The 21,379-nt window shown below is 35.9% G+C and overlaps 1 long non-coding RNA gene across 3 annotated transcripts in view; it reads left to right on the top strand.

The window, feature by feature from the left end:
- Positions 1-512: 512 nt before the first annotated feature.
- LOC121027325 (uncharacterized) overlaps positions 513-21,379 on the top strand; it is a 97,225-nt gene continuing 76,358 nt past the window's right edge. For 2 of the 3 annotated variants that reach the window (XR_005788665.1, XR_005788663.1), the window contains exon 1: positions 513-662. This is a non-coding gene — a long non-coding RNA (uncharacterized LOC121027325). Of the gene's footprint in view, positions 663-3,805; positions 3,914-21,379 lie in introns of all 3 variants that reach the window. The other variant, XR_005788664.1, reaches the window with a different exon arrangement.

Below are 21,379 nucleotides of genomic sequence, written 5' to 3'. Positions count from 1 at the left end.
TATTAAGATGGGGATAATAACAGCACCCATCTCATAGGATTGTTGCCAGGATTAAGTGAGTTAATAGAAGTAAAGTGCTTAGAATAATAGTAGGCACTCCAGTTCTTTTAACATGCAATGAGTATCGCCAGCAAGAAACTATTTAAAGAGTTCAGGAGTGATACCTCAAATTACTTGCCCCGTAGAGTTTGCTAATCCCTTACGTTTCTTATTAGAAATTATCCAGGGATTCAGAGTAGAATGAAATTAAGCCAGGAGATCTGTCATAGGGCCCAGAGCCATAAACTGGAAAAAGGGCTAACTGGCTGTCATAAAGAGTAAGGGCTGTGGCATTCTCTACACTTCTCCTAGTTAGCTAGTTTTGTCCCAGAATTTGGCTTAAAACTGAGCTTTGAAGTGAGAATTAAGTTGGTTAGACTAACTCTGGGGATAGGTGTAGCTGCAGTGACACCAAACAGACAGGTTCGTTGGCCCAAATGACATCATGATGACAGTTTTAAAAGATCTGAAGAGTCATCGATTGGAAGAAATGTTGAACTTACTTATTTCTGTAAGACAGAACTAAGATGGATGGATGGAGGCTTCATGAAGGCAATTTGAGTTCCATGTGAGGAAGAAATATTCAACCACAGCTTTTAAAATAGAAAGGGTTGTCTTATCAGGTAATAAACTTCCTAACACTAGATATTCCAGCAGAAGCTAGCCCACCACTAATCAGAAATGTACCTATATATTCCATGCAAAGTGAAGATAATAGTCATTTGACTGGACTGTTGTAAGGATTAAGTGAGATAATATGGGTATGGCGGTTACCCTAGTACCTGACACAGTGCAAATATTTGAGGAACGGTAATCGATACTACCACAGCCACCATCGCCTCCATCACTTCTGCTATCATTATTATTATTACTGGGAATTTTAAGCTTAGCTAAAAGACTGGACTGGATGATCTCTCTAATTTCTATGAAAATAGATAGTTAGCTTATACTTTCTACGGTCTCTTTCCCCTCCATAAGTTTTAAATACTTAGAAATGGAGACATCTTACATTGTAGGATGTGGTGTTACTCTCCATGTGTTTATTATGCTAGCTCCTTTGACTATTCTATTATTTATTATTCTCTACTTTATTTAGAATGGTTTAACCTGTGTGTAGTTCAGCTGTAGTCTTTGTTAGTATAGTAATTATAGACTTTCTTCTGTTTATAAAGATGAAAAGGAGATGGGATAAAGAGAGGAAGAAAGTTTCAAATTTAAATACCGAGGTCTTTTATTTCTCAGCTGGTAAACAGGTTAGATGAAGATTATTTTTAAAAAAATGGCACCTTGTTTATTTTCTCCTGAAAGATTCATTATGTTTTAAAATCAGACTTTAGAAGTTTTTTTGTGACTAAGTCTTTTCTTACAAAAAGAAATCTAGTTAGCAATAAAATTTAAAAACGAGCATATTTCCCTCCAAAGCAAAAGAACAGAACTTATAGAAACAAGTTAGGAACAAAAAATTTAAACAAAGGACATGTCTAAATGAAGGACAAAAGTGAGAGCTATTATTTCTCCTATTGCTATAAGTATATGCTCTTGGTATAAAGTATTTTATATTACTAAAGGACATCTCTAATTGTTCTCATTATATGTACTCATTGATGGTGAGGTAGGACCCCACAGGACAAATTAAAGACTTCAGATTTATCAATGTCTATGGGAGAATAGGGGAAAACAAAAAGGAACACAGATAGTGAAGTTATAAAGGATTCAGAATCATAAATGGTTTTTGCTCTGTAGTCCTTGCTTGCTTAGCAGATGTTAAATGGAAGCCCTGTTGGAGTTTGGCTTCATTTTTATTTTTCCTCTATGTGTGCAGTTTACTTAGACTGCCTCCTCCTTCAAGGATTTTTTCCCCCTTGCCTGTAGGCCTGCAGAGGCAATCAAGGCTAAACAATAGGTGCCTTCTTATTCCAAGTGGGCAATTTGCATTTCTGAGTATCTCCTGACTGGATTAAACATATTTCACAGAAGCTTCTGTAACTCATGGGAATGTTACTTCTAGAAATGTACCTCATCTTTTACCAGGGTGGGATATTGCTCAGCTTTCACACTCCTGAGAAACATAAAGCACCTGAATTTGTACAAAGTAATTGTTTTCATTGCCTCTGTGATTCAGTTACTCATAAATTCAGAACTGTTGATTCCATACTCTCCTAATTTTCATACTGTTCATTTGAGTGTTTTACTTAAAATGGAGCAAACAGTGAAAGAACTGGAAACTAGAATTTTGAAATTCTGTCCTTGAGGAGCTCTGCAATTTTAGGTCAGCTACTTTGCCATCCTGAATCTGTTTCCCCATTTGTAACATGAGGGGTTACTACCCTTTAGAAGTCTACGACTGGATGAAAATTCTCTGCAAAAGTCGCCACTGACTAACCCTTCTTTCCTTCATGCAACAAGGAAAGATTATGGATATACCAAGTGTCAGGCACTATAGATACAAACTGGATAATGCATGGGCTTTGCCCTCAAAAGTCTTACTGTTTACTGGGAGGGGCTAATATAGAATATGTGCAAAATGTTGTGGTAAATGTTGTAGGCAAAGAACTTGAGGAGCAGGCTTTACAGAAGAGATGACATTTTGGATCTTAAAGAATGGGAAAGGAATTCAGTAAAGAACAGTCTGTATTGAGAGGGGAGGGGTTGGAGCTCTTGGAGTTATCAGCATCAGATCTGTGTAGAGGAAGCAGAGCTCACAGTGGAGGCTCAGGGAGATCTGAGAGACAAGGAGAAAAGCAAGAGAGTCCAGAGTCTTGGAGGCCAAGAAGGACAGCATCAGTGGAGTGCTCATCAGTCATGTCAGGTGTCACTAAGGGCTCACTTAAAGCTCATGTCTGTTAGAAAAGACAACAGAGTTAATTGAAGACTTCTCATAAAAGCAGGTAGACAGGGGACATACTGCAGTAGATTTAGCAGTAAATGTGACATGGAGACCTAAAGTATTGATTCTTATTTTCACAAGCTTGGCTACTTGGTTGGAAAGAGAAGGAAAGATAGAGGAAAAGATACAGAAATGTCGGATCAAGAAAGATTTTCTTCTTCAAGGAGGAAAGACACTGATATGTTTATATATTGAAGGAACAGAGATAGTAGACAAGGGATAGTAGATACAGGCCAACAAAGAGATGCAAGCCATTGATTTCTGCCCCAAATTCTCCAGTCTCTCTGCCTTGACATACAAAATCTTTTGAATTCTGACTGTTCTTTACCTCTCTAGCTTTATCTCTAATCTTCTACATGCACTCAAACTATGCCATGCAACTGAACTAAGGACATTTATTTGAATGTCATTGTATATGCTGCCCAAAATGCCTTTCCTTTACCCAGAACCACCTTCTTCTCCTCTCCCGACCCCCACCACTCCTCCTCTTCTTCTTTCTTCCTTCTTTTTTAGCCTGGTTAATTTTTACTTATCCTTAAGGGCTTGTTCAGATGACTCCTTTCTCTGGGAAACATTTCCTGACATCCCCTCCTCACCCTCACCTCAGCTTGGGTTAGCCACTTCAGTTTGAACTCCTTTAACGTTTTTTTGTAGACGTCTATGTTATTAATCACATAGTATTCAAATTTCCTATTTATTTGTCTGCCTCCTACAGGTGGCCATTAATTCCTTGAGGCTAGAGAACATTACTTGACAGATAAGTGCTCAATAAATGTTTATTAAACAAGATAAAGAGGGCAACACTTGGGTATAATGGTACCTAAATGAACTTTTGCTTTGCTTCAAAGATACTTGTTTGAATGTCTCTTTGTTCCCTAGTCCTTCCGGAAAAAAACTACAGCCTGCTGGGTCATTAAGAAAAGGTGCTGGTATGGCAGATAATTAGTACTCATATTGTCGTTTGTTCCAAGACCAAGGCAGATACAGGTAATCAACGACAGGCACTTTTTTGCACAACCTGGATGCTACCTCTTTACGTGGTAGCTATTATTAATGGATCACAGTTAACACTTGGGACAAAAACTATTTGTTCTTCTTATATATCTCATAAAGATTCCTTGTTTTTCTTAAACTGTTTCTAGAAATATAATAGGAAACCCTCTTTCAGCTCTAAAACTGTGTTCCCTGGGTTCCCCAGGAATTGACCTGGGCCATTTTCAGGTGTATATGATCTTTAAGCAATGACATTCAGATGGATTTTTATTTTATTTAGTAAATTATATGAATTATATGCCTGTATATAAATAGATAGTATGAATTCCACTGGTGAGATGAGGGAACAACATTAATGTCTTTAGAAAAATTGCAGCAGAGGCGATGTTGAGGAGGAAGAATGATGATATTTTAGCTACACAGGAAAAAAAAATATGGAGAAGTGAGGAATCATCATGATCATTATCTTTTTCTTAATCCCTTCTCCATTTCTCACTATACACAATATAATTCAGTGTAACAAAAATTTACCACGTACTTACTTGTGTTAAGTAATGTATTAGGAATAGGAGATACACAAATGCATGAGACAAACAGCCCTCAAGGAATTTACAGTCTTATTAGGGAAGGTGTTAAGAACTAAAGCAGAAGGATGTATAGGATGATAGTGAAAAGCATGCTATTATAGCTTGGTCTGATTGGTCCCATTTATCCAGCTGTGTTGCTAGAATTCAGGAGATTGCTAACCTTTTAACAGTCAAAGTCGCTTAGAATTTTTGTTCTTAATCATGAATCACCTATGTATATGGGATAATTTCCTGAATCATGGAAACCGGATGTGAGTAAGAGTTTATAGTCTTATAATGTGCTCTTATGGAAAAAATATTTTAAAATATTACATTATAAACAGAATGTATACTTCTAGGTCAGAAAGTCAGAAGTTAGAATTCAATAAGATTTAGGAATTAATCAATTTAGAAAGCATTACTGACTTCTGTTAAAAATCATTTAGACTTTGTTGAGTCTGTAAAATTGGTTCGTTATAAGAGGCAAAAGACAAACTTTATTTAGAAAAGCACACACACACACAAAAGACAACTCCCAACCTGTTTATTCTTGAGTCAAATTGCAGCACAGGCAATAAAGAAAGCCTTACTACACTCATTGTGTTCTCCAGTGAACATTAAAATTAGCACCCATGTGAATATTATAAAAATAAGGAACAACATGTTCATAACAAACCTTAGGAAGATTTTGATGCAGATAAGGACAAATGTTTCATTTTCATTTTTTAATGTAATGCTGTTACAACTTAGCTGCAACATTATTCCCTGCATGGCGGCCCCCTAATTATTTCATCATGCAGCAGGAAATCCTGGTAGGTCATATATAAACAGCCTGAGGCAGGAACCTCTTCATCTGATAGAGTATGACATCTGACATCTGTGCAGCCTGCTGCTCGCCTGCCACAATTAACCAGGAAGCTCAGACATTAACTAATGCAAAGGCAACTGGGAGCTTGGGATAATGTGGAGTAGCAAAGGTCTTTCCTAATCCAATAAATTCCTATGAAGATGAAAAAGCAACAGCAAATAGGTGACAATTTTCTCAGGAACTGAACCTTTGTGGTCTTTTCCTTGACTGTTTTCCAAGAAGCAGCAAGCCATCTTTCTTATCTCCCCTCCCCTTCTACTTCTCATGTATGCATAATTTCCCTTGACTTTGAATGGGACTTAAGTGCATTTACAGGCTGCTGGATTTAGCTCTTGGTATTGTTTATGCCTACTGCTGAAGTGGGGGTGGCAGTCCGTTTCTGGGCTTTACAAACTAAATGAAACCCAGAATGGAACCTCTATATATAACATAGGGAGGGATTGAGCCAGCACCTGCTTTATAGACTAACTGTTTCTACCAGACATTTTTTATTATTATTCTAATTAAAGGCAAATGCTAAGGACGGCAGGTGATTAGCATTGCCAGAAATTTCATTGTATTACCTGCTAAGAAAATATGATTTTCATATTTTATTTCAGTGTTATTATTAAACAAACATGTACTGAGTACCTACCATGTAGTCAGTCGCTATCCTTGACCCAGGGCTGAATAAGATCATCTCTACTCAGGGCTCCAAAAGATTATCTCTGCCCATAAACTTGGTCTGTTGAAGGAGACTACCATATAAAGCAAATAACACACAAATGTGCTTAGTGGCTTGTAACATGGGCTAAGAGTTGATGAGGAGAAAGCATCTATATTATTAAGAGGACAGGCAGAAAAGATAATATGGAGGTAGTGACATTTGTTCTGTATCTTAAGTGCTCAGTTCTCCAGGTTCACAAAGTGAGGTCTAGTGTTATAAAGTAATAAAAACAAAGGGACTGGATATTGAAGAGCTGGAATGTTTGAGGGAACTCAAGGAGGATATATATTGTGTGGATACAGGATGTGTGGAGGGCAGTAGAAGATTAGGCTGGAAAGGTAGTCCTAGGACTCCGAGGGCCATGCTAAGGAGTTACTATACAGACAGTGATTAACTTGATTTTCTTTTAAAATTAAAGAAAGATTATTGCTAGAACTATACTTTTGGAAGATTATTCTGACAGAAGCATGTGGGATAGGTTGAAGAGGGAAAAAAGATTTGGGTCAGGAAACCAGTTAAAAAGCCATTTGTTTCATCAGGGACTCTCCATGTTCATTTGTTGATTCCTTCAACAAATAAATGCCTAAGGTAAAAAAAGATACCTTTGAATTTTGATCTTTTGGTATTTTAAAGAATAGTGGTATGGCTTCATGATTAATTTCTCTAACCCCTCTTTCTCCTTACTCTCCTACCCCATTCTCCATTTTATTTTCTCTGTTTCTGAGCCATCTGAAACCAGAAATCACTGAAATCACACCCCTTTGAGGTTAAAGCTCTTGGCCAACATTCCAATCATTTCAACACTATCCAAGTTGAACTCTTTGAAGTCCATGCCTCGCTAGTAATGATATAGCAGATATTTGTCCAAAATAATCACTAGTGGGTTTATAAGAGAGAAAGAAGCCTAACAGGCAAGGATTGGGACATACATATGGTCAATTATGAATTGACTTAAAAAAAAAAAAAAGGAGGCTGCAAGATTCTGATAAGGAAAAGTCTGTGGGATTCGGGATAAACATACTGTATTAATTATTATTATTCATTCTATATTGCCACAAGTGTACACAATGCTCTATAAATGGTTGACAGTGCTGGAGAAAGAATAATATTCCAGCCCTGGAGTGCTTATAATTTATGTAAACACATCCTTTTATTTTGTTTTTCCAAGCCATATCTCTGAATTGTGATTCTGCTTATTTTGCTCATATTCATATTTCATCTCTGGTTCTCATATAAACTAAAAAATGAATTGTTTTAGGAATCACACATGTTTTTCCAAAATGATGGTCTCCTTCATAATACTAGAACTGTTGCATGGGGAATTGTGAGTAAAGAGTCAGTCTTTGGTTGAAGTTCCCATGTACATATGAAATGAGAACAGGGGAGTATATTTAAGCTCTTCTGGAGATGAATGGGGCTAGAAGAGTGTAGTATTATTAGGAGTTTTTCTTAGTAGAGTACTAAGATCCTTTGCCTTTAAAAGTCCTTTTACTACTATAAGACTACAGAGGAAGCCATTAGAGGAGATTAGTACCAACATTTATTATTACCCTAAGTTCCTTGCTAGTTCTGCCTCTTGATCACACTGTTAATTCATTAGGTTCATTGGTCTCCCCCAGCATACATTCATTCTATATTATTGCTTTATTCCACCTTTCCTACAAAAATCTTTAACCTAGCTGAGTTTAGAAGCGGACTGAGTAATTTATACAGCCTCTCAGGTTTTTGTTAAATGGCAATAAGTATTCCACAGGCAGGCAAATTTGATACTAATATGAATGTGATAGTGGAGAAACTTACATTCTACTGTGACTACACATATTACTTATTTTACTACCTTTCATTTTCCTATTTCAAAACATTTTAAAGGCACAATTTAAACTTTGACACAACCTATATTAGTCTCTGAAAAGACTTTTCTTGAAGTCAGAAACAAAATTTGTGAGTGAATTTGGAACCTTTAATTTGAAGGACCTAGGAAGTATGATTGATGATAATAACATCTGTTTTCTGATATGAATAACCACCACTTATAAGAAATAAATAGGGGTCCAAGAAAAATGAGTTTATTTTAACCCTGATATTAATTGGGCTCTTCATCATGTGAGGTATTATACTGGGCACTATTGATACCGTGGTGAATAAAATAGACATATACCCTGAACTTGCAGGTGTGAATAACATAAACCGACAATCCCAGTAGTTTGTGGAAGTGTTTCAATAGGGGAAGTACAGAATAAACTGTGAGAGCTCCTTTAAGGCTCCAAATTCAAACTTAATGATCAGGGAGGACTTCCCAGAGGAAATGACATTTACCTAGTGACCTAAAAAATGAGTGAAAGTTAGATGAAAGTGAAGGTTGGGGATTTGGAGATGATTCCAGACAGAGAGCAAAGTCCAGAAGCAAGTAAAATCCTAGTAAGAGGCTAGAACTAAAAATAATCCAGGAAGAGGGGGAAGGAGGAGAATTAAACAAAAGTCAAATTCTTTAGCATCACATAAGCCAAGATAATGTATTTGGACCGAACACTGAAACAGGGGTTCTAAACTTGGGTTCCATGGCCTCGTAGGGAGTCATGGAAGAGGGAATTCAGGGAATTGCTTGTGAAAATTTTGTTCATAAATGGATTCTCAAGGATTCTGGCAAGCCAATCTCCTAGTTCAGAATAAAAATCTCTTCCTTGATGTCCACCTCCCCACCAACAGACATAGCTATTTGTGAAATGTTAACCAATAGGACCTTGGCAATTTAATTTTGTCCATTCATATTCATATATTTAACAAATATTTATTGAATTTTTCATAAGCAAGGGATACAGTGAAGACAGACTTCTAAAAGGGGAGGACAGAAAATAAATAATGAATGAGACTTCATAGTAATAAGCACTATAAAGACACTAAAATAAGGAACTCTGATAGAGAGGAAGTCTTCCTTGAGATGGTATTTGACCTAAAACTTGAATTGGCAAGAAATTAAAACACCTAGTGCAAAGGCCCTAGACAGAATTGATTTAATGTATTTATTGAGTAAAAAGAAGGCCGGCATGACTGCAGTCTAAATAGCTGGTGGGAGTAGTACAAACTGGGATGTAATACTGGAAAAATGGGCCAAGAGTCAAGTTACGTAAGTCATGGTCATCATGGTCACAAACCTGAATTTTATTTTCAGTGCTATGGGAAATCATTGAAGGAATTAACCAGTAGCATTATAAAATCTGATTTATGATAAAGAATAAACAATGAAGGGAAGGGAAGACTGAAACAGGGAGACTAGTTAGAAATCCATTGTAGTAGTTCAGGTGAGAGATGATAATATCTTGAACTAGGGTAATTTGAAATGTACTTTGGGGCAATAGATAGCTGTTTGCGTGTGGGCATGGAAAGGTGCCACACTGCAATGGATAAGATTCTCCAAATACAAATACCTCTAAAAGGAGAATACTAAAGATATTTCAACAAAATTACATTAGGGAAGTATCTGACAGACAAAACCAAGCCAGAATATGTGAATCCAAACCTGAACCCTGTCATTTGTGACCTTTGACCAACCAGTGATTTACCTTCTGTGGGTCAATTTTCTCATCTAAAACATGAAGTGAATAAAATGTGAAATAAAACAGTAAAATTTAGTTTAATTTTAAAAAGAACGATAAATAACTTCAAAAACCAGATGATCTTTGAGAATGGGTAGCTGAAAGGGGAGATAAAGAGAATCTAGAAGAAAAAAAATATTTTTACCAAAAGCAAAATTGCTACTTTTTCTTTTCATCATGTCTGCTTCCATTGAACATTTTTAAGACCCCATTAAATATGATCTTTACTGTTCCTTTTGTTTCTGTATTCAGAACTGCGTGCACACAAGCTAGGCAGTGAAGAGATTTCTAGTGCTATGTAAACAATGTAGTCTGGCTTCTGAGAATTCATTCTGCATATATTACATGCATTGATATTCAAATATTCACATGAACTTCTCAACAAGCTCATAGTGATTATGACCTCCACAATCACCTTAATTGGACCAACCCCTCTCCAAGAGTGTGCCCAGGAGTCATTGGGGATGAACTCAGAGTTTTGTGGCTATGTATTTACAAATCCTTTCTTCGTTTCTCTTTTCTGTTCACTGTAAAAACTCTGCAGTTAAAAGTAACTCTAGAAAGCAGATTTGGGGTGGGAGTATAGAGCAGAGTCTCAAAAATCTTTAATTAGATACTTTGTGAAAACTAGCATTGTTTATATATTTCTTGCTATCTTAAGCAGTTAGGTGAGTGTTAAATATAAAATTGTGGCTTAGCATTGTTTATAGAAATAGGTTCTTCTTTGTCATACTGCCATACTAGTATGAAACCAAAGAAATACCACATGCCTTTGTGACTCCCTTGGTATAGAAACAAGACTCCTGAATTTGGTGGGGGCTGGGGGGGGGTGGTGGGGAGTGTAGGATGAAGGTATTTGATGGTATACATTAACTTTCCCAATTGGAAAGTCTGGTATTTACAACCTGCCCCCCAAATCCTGTGAATGGATATTAGGCTGTACAGCCAAAGCTGATCTGGAAGGAACCTCCTAGAAATGAGCCAAGGTTTCAAAAAATCTTAAAAGAAAACAAATGCTATTAAGATTTCAGAATTTGAAAAGAAAATATGCCTCTAGGTTGTGCCTATGAATATTATATAACTAGTATTTGGATAAACTGGGCAGTGCCCCTGTGGCCAAGAGAAAAGATTCTGAATTTTAATTTTGATTATTCTCCAGATTGCTGCTCAGATATCTCCCCTTCATTTATATTGATATATTGATATAGTTTAAGAAAAAAAAAAGAGCTGGACACTTGAGCTTTCTACACTACTAGAATTTTCCTTGGAATAGTAGGGCAGGAAATCTTCCTGTAAGTAAAATATTACAGTAAGTGAAGTTTGCCGTAAAGGAATTGTCTCTTCTGTTCTTTTAATGTACCCCTTTCATTCTGTTACCCTACAATGTGTTAAAAGATAATTAACAAAAATGAAATTATGATCCTTCCAGATATAAAAATGAACATATATTGAAAATTTAACTCATTCATTAAGGGAAGTAGACAGGAAATTCCACTCTCCTAACACTTTCTTTTCTCTCTTGCACCAAAGGGAACTACAGTACTATTCTGAAGTTGGCATTTACTACTTCTATGTGTATTTTTACTACATATATATGTATGTATGTATACATATGTATGTATCCAGAATGTATATGCATACATGCAGATATTATGCATATATATATGCTATTGATATATACTCAGAATTTTATATTATTCTGCTCTATGTATCCTTTTGAAATTTTAGTTATTAACATTATTTTTAAAAATGTATCCATAATGATACACTAGATACAGTTAATTTATTTTGATTGCTATATGGAGTTAAAAGATAAACAGGCATATTAAAATTATTAAGTGTTTATTAAAGCACAAATTGATTTGAATCAGGTAGCACCAAGCCAGAAGCGGTTAGAAGTGCTCTACCAACAGGTGCTGGGGAAAGACTTTTATGGACAAAAGGCACAAGTAAAGCAAGGAAATGATTTGATTGGCTATAGCTTAAGTGGTTACCTTTTTTGCAAAAGTCTACTTGGTTGGTTGTGATTGGTTGTCCATTTTTTATTTCTTAACCTTGAGGCATTTCAGGCTTAGGTTTTGGTTTGCTCAGTAGGCTGCTAAGGCATTAAAGCTGCTTCAGCCAAATGACCTCCTTATTTAATTAATTTGGCAATAGTATTAAATTATATGAATAAACACAATTTATTTTGTCCCCAGATGAGGACTAATTAGATTGAGGTTACGTTTTTGTTGCTGACAATATCCCATTAAACATCCTTTTTCATGTCTTCTTGTATATATGTGCAAGTTTCTTTTTTAGAAACTTAGAAGTGAAATTGCTGTGATCTGTAGTGTATATACCTTCACATATACTACATATTGTTAAATTACAACCTCTTCAAATTGGTTTTACCCATATATACTTTAACAGCAACCTATAAGAACTGTACTTTTCCTGAATCATCACTAATACTTGGTGTTTTCAGATTTACTACATTTTGCCCATCTGGAGTGTACTGTTAATTCATTTTTATTTTCTAATTCATTAGTAAGGTTGGTCATCTGTTTATTGTCCATTATAGATTTGCCTTTTCTGAATTGTCCACTTATCTGTTAGATTGCTTGATTTTTTCTTATTGAGTTGAAGGAACTTTTAAAATACTCTGGTTATGAATATTTTTGTGATTAAAAAGATTTAAAATTTCTTTTACCAGTATGAGGATTGTCTTTTAATTTTATTGTACTTTTTGACATATGGAGCTTATAATTTTCATGGTGACCTATCTTCTCTCAAATGATTTATGCCCTTCTTTGGTGGTCATAGGAAATGCTTTCCTAATTATAGTGGCTTTCTAATGTGTCAGTTCTGCTAGGCTAAACCATATTTCCCAAAATTTTCTTCTGTATGTTTCTGGCAAGGTAGGCCAAGAAAGAGATTCTTGTGTGAGATTTAGAGGGCTGAAGTTAAGCATCAGGCATTTTGTAGCTCATATATTTTTATCATTCATCTGATAGATCATTTCATTGGCAGGAAGCGGCTGTCAGGCTGTAATTGCTTTACTTTTTCCTGGATCCTTCTTTAGTTCCTCTAACACGTTGGCCAGTTATATGTGTTTCAGCTCTGTGAAGAAGAGCCCCACAGTTTCTATACGACACACTTTTCATCAAGATCAGAGGCAACAAGAACTGAAAGATATTTTAGCCAGTCCTCATTCGTTCCAGCTCATGCATTTGAGTTCCAAGTTGTTCTTGCTGTTTCCCAGTTCACATTCATGTTACCTTCTGCTCTTCTGGTTTAAAGCTCCAACATCACATGGGAAGCTAGCACAAACTGGTTAATCAGCTTCCACAATCACCTAAGGTCAAAATTCTGTAACAAGTATTTGTGTGTGTACCTTCTAACACTTCTCTGACTGAAACCCTGACTGATACAGTCTCTTCTGCCATGAAGAAAGTCTTCTGTAGGTTTTTATAATAGTTTTGTTTTTCACATTTAGATATTAGTCCATTCAAAATTTACCTTTTTGTATGGCAAGCTACATAAACAAAAGTTTATCTTTGTTCATATGGATAGCTAATTGACTATCCTTTTCCCACTGATTCGTAATGTCACCTTTGTCATAAATTAATTATCTATATGTATGCACATGGGCCTTTTTAAAAATTTTAATTACAATATAATTAACATACAGTGTTATATTAGTTTCAGGTGTACAATATAGTGATTGCACAATTCTGTACGTTACTCAGTGTTCACCATTGATAAGTGTGCTCTTAATTCCCTTCATCTATTTCATCCATCCCCCTACCCTACTCACCTCCCCTATGGTAACTATCAGTTTGTTCTTTATAGTTAACAGTCTGTCTTTTAGCTTGTCTTTTTTGTTTGTTTGTTTTTTCCTTGTTCATTTGTTTCTTAAATTCCACATATGAGTCAAATCATATGGTACTTGTCTTTCTCTGACTGGTCTATTTTACCTAGCTGTATAACTTCTACATCCATTCATGTTGTTGCAAATGGCAAGATTTCCTTCTTTTTTATGGATGTGTAATATTCCACTGTATGTATTTGTGTGTGTGTGTGTGTGTGTGTGTGTGTGTGTGTATCTATGTATGTATATATATATATATATATTTTTTTTTTTTTCTTTATCCACTTATCTATCTGTAGATACTCGGACTGTTTCCATTATTTGGCTATTGGAAATAATGCTGCAATAAACATAGGGGTGCAAATATTTTTTTCAAATTAGTTTTTTCATGTTTTTTTTAAGGTAAATACCCAGTAGTGGAATTACTGGATCATACAGTAGTTCTATATTTAAATTTTTGAGGCACCTCTATACTGTCTTTCACAGCAGCTGCACCACTCTGCATTCCTACCAACCGTACATGAGGGTTTCTATTTCTCCACATACTTGCAGACTCTTGTTTGTTTCTTTTCTTTTCTTTTCTTTTTTTTTTTTTTTAGCTATTCTGACAGGTGTGAGGTGATATCTCATTGTGGTTTTGATTTGCATTTCCCTGATGATTAGTGATATTGAACATCTTTTCATGTGCCTGTTAGCCATTTGTATATCTTCTTTGGAGAAATGTCTGTCCATGTCTTCTGCCCATTTTTTAATGGGATTACTTGTTTTTTGGGTGTTGAATTTTATAAGTTCTTTATACATTTTGGAAACTCGCCCTTTATCAAATATATCATTGACAAATATCTTCTCCCATTCAGTAGATTGTCTTTTAATTTTGTCGACTGTTTCCTTTGCTGTGCAGAAGCTTTTTATTTTGGTGTAGCCCCAATAGTTTATTTTTGCTTTTGTTTCCCTTGCCTAGGAGATGTGTCTAGAAAAAAGTTGCTATGGCCAATATTAGAAAAATTACTGCCTGTGCTCTCTTCTCGGATTTTCATAGTTTCAGGTCTTACACTTAGGTGCACATGGACCTTTTAATTCATTCTGTTTCTTTTGTTAACTTACCTGTACATAGCACATTGTCAGAATTACTGTTGTCTTATAGGTAGCTTTGAAACTGGGTAGACAAGTCCTCATTTTATTTTTTATTTTTTTTCAAAATCAACAGTTATTTTGGGGTCTCTATACTTACATAGGAATTTTAGTGTAGATTTAAGTTCCATGAAAAAAAATATAATTTTGTCTATAGCAATGCTTACCATATAGATGAAATTAGGGAGAAATACTTCAACATTTTCTTATATATTTTTTTGTTAGATTTATACCTAGGTATTTCTCCTCCCCCTTCTTCTTTCTCTTCTTCTTCTTCTTCTTTTTCTTCTTCTTCTGATTCTGATTCTGATTCTGAATCTAAAGTAAATAGTATTGTGTTTTTAACATCAAAATCCAATTGTTTATTGCTGATATTTAAGAAAGTAATTGACTTTTTAAACATTTTTATATTAATTTTGTACCCTATAATCTTTCTATACTAGCATATTAGTTCTAGGAGGGTTTTTTGTTGTTAATTTTTAAAAATTTTCTATATGGACAATCATGTCATCTGTGAACAAAGACAATTTTATTTCTTCTTTTCCAATATGTATACCTTTTATTTCCTTTTCTTGTCTTGTTACATTACCTAGGACTTCCAGAATGGTGTTGAATAGGAGTGGTGAAAGTGGACATCCTTGCCTTGATTATGATATACTGGGACAGCATGTATTCATTTGTAAGGATCTTTTATTGTCCATGAATAATGTTTTGATTTCACATTAAGGTTTCACACATTTTTTTTTTTATTTCCAGCTTTTTTTTTTTTTAACATTTTGATTCTATTGATATTTGTATGTTTATGTCCAGCAATCCTCCTGAACACTCTTACTACTTTTAATATCTCTTGTGTGCTTTGGGTATGTAGTCATATCATCTGCAATAATGATATTTTTGTTTATTAGACACTAATTCTTTCATCTGTTGTCTCTTTTCTTTGTCTTACTCCATTAGCTACAATCTGTTAAAAAGGTGTGATGATAAACATCCATTTCTCATTCCTGACTATTTTAGTTGTTTTCAAGCACTGTTTAAAGGAAATATAAAAGTGAGAGTTGCTGATTATGCAGACACAACTATTTCTCTCTTAGCTTCTCTTGGCCCAAACTTTGCCTCAGGGAAAAGATTAAATTCAAGGAGTCATCATTAAACATGACCTCAAGGTAAAAATAAGATCAAGGGTGTAGCTATAGAATCCTTTGTTGATACCTTAGAAAAATTAAAAGCAATGCCCCATAGACCTTCACAGCCAGAAAAAAGAGCTGTAAGAATCTTCAATGGTCTTCCATAAGCACCCTGACTCTCAATCCAAATTAAAGAGAAGACTGTCAAAAAGACATGTAGGTTTGTTGTTTCTGTCATAGTGTAGACTATAATTTGATAAACAGGAAGCCCACAAAGTTTTTAAAGAAATAATGTCCACTTGGACTAAAGAGACACACTGTTCAAAATGTAAAGAGGATTCTGGGCCCTCAACTTACAATGGGCAGGAAGCTCCTTATAAAATACAGGAAATGAAGTAGAGGACAAAACCAAGAGCCTAGAGTACCAAGAGTTGAAGAGAACCAGTCCCAGAATTTAGGGGTTAGACTTTTTATTTATTTGTTACTAACAAATTTATTTATATTTCCTGAAACAACATTAGTTATTAAACTTAACAAGGCAAACATGACCATGATCCAGAACTTACAAGAAATGATGCAGTTCACTGGATAGTGGAGGGCTTTGCTGCGGGCCAGCAGTACATCCTGAAATGCTTTTTGAGTGCTGGAGAAAAGTACCTGTGGAGAGCTGGCACGTCTCAAAACCCATTGCTGAGCTTTGCAAAAGATGCCAAAGAAAGCCTTTGAAAGAGATGTGTCCTACTTTGGAAATCATTACACACCCTGGGCGTCAGCCGTTTTGGGTGGTGCCAGGTGCTGTTGGCTCCAGGTACTGCTGGCTCCAGGTACTGCTGAGCCTCATGTCCTTCAGGAGCTGAGCACTGCAGAAGTCACCTTAGAGGGCACTGAATGAGGCCATTCACAGGGATGTGTCACGTGGTACTGGTCTCTGGGTGCCACAGTGGCTGCTCACACTGCACACTGCAGGAGCCTTCCAAGAGGAGTACACTGGAACTATATACAGAAACTCCTTTAGTATCTTCTGATGACAAAGTTTAACACTGTGCCAGCTGGCAAAGGAGAAATATCCACGGGTTGCAGAGTAGACAGTGAAAGGTGGATTTGGAGCTGAGAAGGAATAAATTGGTAACTGGAACACCAAATATTACATATTTATTTCTATTAATTTTACATCGAGGAAGTAACCTGAATTAGAAATTTTGTGGGTGTCTTGCTTCACACCTACATACTGGTTACAGTAAATATTTTCATTTTAATATTGTTTTTATCAATGACCTGGAGGCATATAAATCAAATTTATGTAGGACTTAAAGCTGGAAAAGCTGGCTAACAGTGACACAGTGACTAATGGTGCCCAGTGGGTATTCCTATAAATATCTGATGGATGAATACTTAAGTGAATGGATAACTATATTATCAATTTAACAGGATCTTAAAAGACTCAAGCCAAATTTGACATTTTAATATTGTTTTAAAAGTTAATTCCAAGTAATAGGATGAAGGACGAGTCTATAAGGGGGTCTATAAGGCATGACACTTCCTTTAAAAAAGACACAAGGGTTTTAGATGACCAAAAGCTCAAAATGAGCCAAATGAAAGAAAAGAGGGGAAATTCCTAGGTGGAACCTAGGATGGATCCTAGGTGGATCCTAGGGAAATTTCCTAGGTGGAAAATCCTAGGTGGATTCCAGATCCAGATGTCAGGTTAATTTCACCTTTAGAGATTCTTCTGGTAAAATGGTAGTATCTTCCTAGAGCTATTTTTTGAGAATTGTGAATTTGCTTTGGGGCTCAGTGGAAAATTGTTTAGTAATTGATTACCATTATATGAGTGTGGGAGGGAGCAGTACCAAGGAAGATAATGACATCAACCTTGCCCATTGTAGGTCACCTTTGGTGATATTGTGTTCTATGCTGGATATCACCGTTTAAGGGTTACACTGAAGAAACTTTTTACTGTTTTTATTTTTAAAATTTTTTTAATGTTTATTTTTGAGAGTGAAATTGAGAGAGAGAGAGAGAGCACACGAGGAGGGGAGGGGCAGAGAGAGGAGGACAGAGGATCCAAAGCAGGCTCTGTGCTGACAGCAGAGAGCCCAATGCTGGGCTTGAACTCACAAATCATGAGATCATGACCTGAGCTGAAGTTGGACGATTAACTGATTGAGCCACCCAGGAGCCCCTGTTTTTATTGTTAGAATTTGATGGAAGTTATGAACTTTCTCCTGGAACAGTGCACATTGCATATATATGTAAAATTTTATATGAAATTACAGAAGTTTCATGGTTCATGGAATCTAGATTAAGAATTCTCAAGTTGGAGGATATGGGAAAATATACCTTAAATAATGATAAGAGCCACTTTCAGTGAACAGTTCTATGGGCCAGGGCTCTACTAGGTGATTTTATATGTAGTATCTCCTTTAAGATGCAACAACAATCTTGCAAAATGGGTAGTATTCTTTCACTTTTCAATAGAGGTAACAGTGAGAGACATTCTGTTATTTGTTCAAAGTCACACAATGAATTCCAACTCACTGCGGTACTTCTTCCTTGAAGCTCATTGTTTCCATTTTCTCTAAAGGAACATATCTGGCTTGTACTATTTAATAAATGTCTGAACAGTAAATAAATAAAAAGCTGCCATGTGGAAGATAACTTATTTTGTATTGCCCTGGAAGGGATGCATGAGTAGAACTTATGCAGAGTGATGTTTGATATTTGCCCTTTCTTTCATTCATTCATTCGTTCGTTCATTCATTCATTCATTCACTTATAACCCTATAATACTAGTCCATTGCATTTTACTAATTATTTTTCTCTTGTAAAGGACTTGTTTTCACATAAAATCTCACATAGCTTTACCTTTATTTTGTGAGACAGATAAGGCAGATAGAATTAGTACTGTTTATAAGTAATGCTACTCAAACAAAGGGATTACGTGATTTGCCCAAGGTTGGAGAGTAAATTATGATCAGAGTTCCACGTCTCTTCCCGTCATCTAGTCCAGGTTCCTTCAGCCATGGCCTTCTGCTTCTTGGAACATCTCACTGTAAAATGAAACATAAGACAATCACAGGTGCTTGATATATGTAGGAGTTTAAAGGACTGGAGTCCATTATCTGGCTGGCCAGATAATCTATGAAAACATAGATTTAGAAATAAAGAATTATTAATGTAATGTAAAGGAGTTCAGAGATATACAATTAAACATCCTGACTCTTAGAAAGAAAGACTATGACTTTTGAATTTTGGGGGGAAAATTTTTATGCCAGGGTTCAGTGGTAACAGAGAATTCCATAAGGAGCCTACCTGCTGCCTTTTTCTTTCTCTTCTATTATTGTTTCTCTCAGACTTAGTAAAACTTCCTCTTCTAGGAACTCCTTCCTCTTCTTCCCTTTGTTTAATAAAGCAAAGTGCAGAGTTTCACAAGATACCTTACTACAACCTAATTCCACTGCTTTGTTTTATGTGGAATTTTACAGTTTACAGAGTTCTTTCCCATACATTGTCTTTTGATTATCAAACCACCTGGTTTCATAGGCAGACCAGACCTTGTGTATCCTTATTTTAGGAATGAAGAAAATTGAATTCCAGAGAGGTTGAAAGATTTCTCCTGGTCACACAGTGATGTGTGGTATATCTAGGGTTTTAAGCCCACCAGCTTTTCTACCCTTTTCCACTAATAGAGCTGAGACGAGAGTCTGATAAGTACAAATTGGAAAATGGGTGCTAAGGTGATTTTTGTAGCTAGCAGCAGCACTAAAACATTTTAGGATGACTTGGATCTGTTTCTAGAGCTTCCTTCAATCTTGTTTTTTAGGAAAGTTTGTTTGCCTATTCTGGTATGGAACAATCTGGTTTTCTTGTGTTCGGAATTTCTCTTAGGAAAAGGTAAAGGGGATAAATTGTTGTCATGACAGTTCCAGGTTTTTGGATGGATCCAGAAATTGTTTTCTGAATCTGTCAAGTGAGACCAGTGATTGAGGTTTTGGCTGGAGATGATTTCGGCAGGTCACTCAAGTGCAACCCTCCTGCTTTCCTTCTCTCTGCTTGTCTTTGTCGAGTTAGGGCCTGACTTACATCGGTCTGACTTTTTGTCAAAAAGGGCTAAGAATGAGAACAAACTGTGACATCTATTCGCACTTTCAGAGATCAACCACCCTCCGTTTACTTTTTTTTTTAATTGGGGTATAATTGATATATAACATTATAATAATTTTAAGTGTACAACATAATAACTCCATATTTGTATACATGGTAAAGTGATCACTACAATAAGTCTAGTTAACATATCACCATCTATAATTATAATTTTTTCCTTGTGATAAGAACTTTTAAGATCTAGTCTCTTAGCAACTTTCACATAAGCAATATAATTATTAACTATAGCCACCATACCATACATTACATCCCCATGACTTATTTTATAACTGTAAGTTTATATCTTTTGACCTGTTTCACCCATTTTTCCCACCCCTACCTCCCATCTCTGGCAACTCCCAATCTCTTCTCTGTATCTATGAGCTTGGTATATTTTTAGATCCTACATATAAGTAGGATCATACAGTACTGGTCTTTCTCTGATTTATTTCACTTAGTATGATGCCCTCTAGGTCCATCTGTGTTGTTGCAAATGACAAGATTTTGTCCTTTTTATTTTATTTTATTTTTTATATTTATTTGAGAGACAGAGCACAAGTTGGGGAGGGGCAGAGAGAGAATGAGACATAGAATCTGAAGCAGGCTTCAGGCTCCGAGCTGTCAGCACAGAGCCCAATGCAGGGCTCAAACTCACAAACTGTGAGATCATGACCTGAGCTGAAGTCGGACACTTAAGTGACTGAGCCACCTAGGTGCCCCTAGATTTCTTTCTTTTTTTATGGCTGAATATCATATATATGTGTATATATATGTGTGTGTGTGTGTGTGTGTGTGTGTGTGTGTGTGTGTGTGTGTATGTTTTTATATGTTTTTGGTAGTGTCCTTTGAAGAAAAGTGTTTATTTGTCTATGATTAATTTTTTCTTGTTAAGAAACCATAGCTTAACATATACACACTATATGGTGTGTAGAAGTGCAAACCATTTTTGTACATTGATTTTATATCCTGCGACTTTGCTGAATTCATGTATCAGTTCTAGCAGTTTTTTGGTGGAGTCTTTTGGGTTTTCCACATAGAATATCATGTCATCTGCAAAGAGTGAAAGGTTAGCTTCCTACTTGCCAATTGGATGCCTTTTTTTTCTTTGTATTGTCTGATTGCTGAGGCTAGGACTTCCAACAATATGTTGAATAATAGTGGTGAGAGTGGACATCCTTGTGTTCTGGACCTTAGGGGGAAAGCTCTCAATTTTTCCCCATTGAGGATGATATTAGTTGTGGGTTTTTCATACCCACCTTTATGATCTTTAGGTATGATCCTTCTATCCCTACTTTCTTGAGGGTTTTTATCAAGAGAGGATGTTATATTTTGTCAAATGCTTTTCCTGCATTTATCGAGAAGATCATGTGGTTTTTATCCTTTCTTTTATTAATGTGATGTATCACATTGATGGATTTGCAGATAGTGAACCAGCCCTGAATCGCAGGAATAGGTCCCCTTGATCGTGGTGAATAA

Source organism: Herpailurus yagouaroundi, unplaced genomic scaffold (genome assembly GCF_014898765.1).
Source record: "Herpailurus yagouaroundi ecotype Mexico unplaced genomic scaffold, PumYag 77, whole genome shotgun sequence".
Lineage (NCBI taxonomy): Eukaryota > Metazoa > Chordata > Mammalia > Carnivora > Felidae > Herpailurus > Herpailurus yagouaroundi.
The sequence above is the reverse complement of the archived record's forward strand: the minus strand, read 5'-3'. Positions and strand labels throughout refer to the sequence as shown.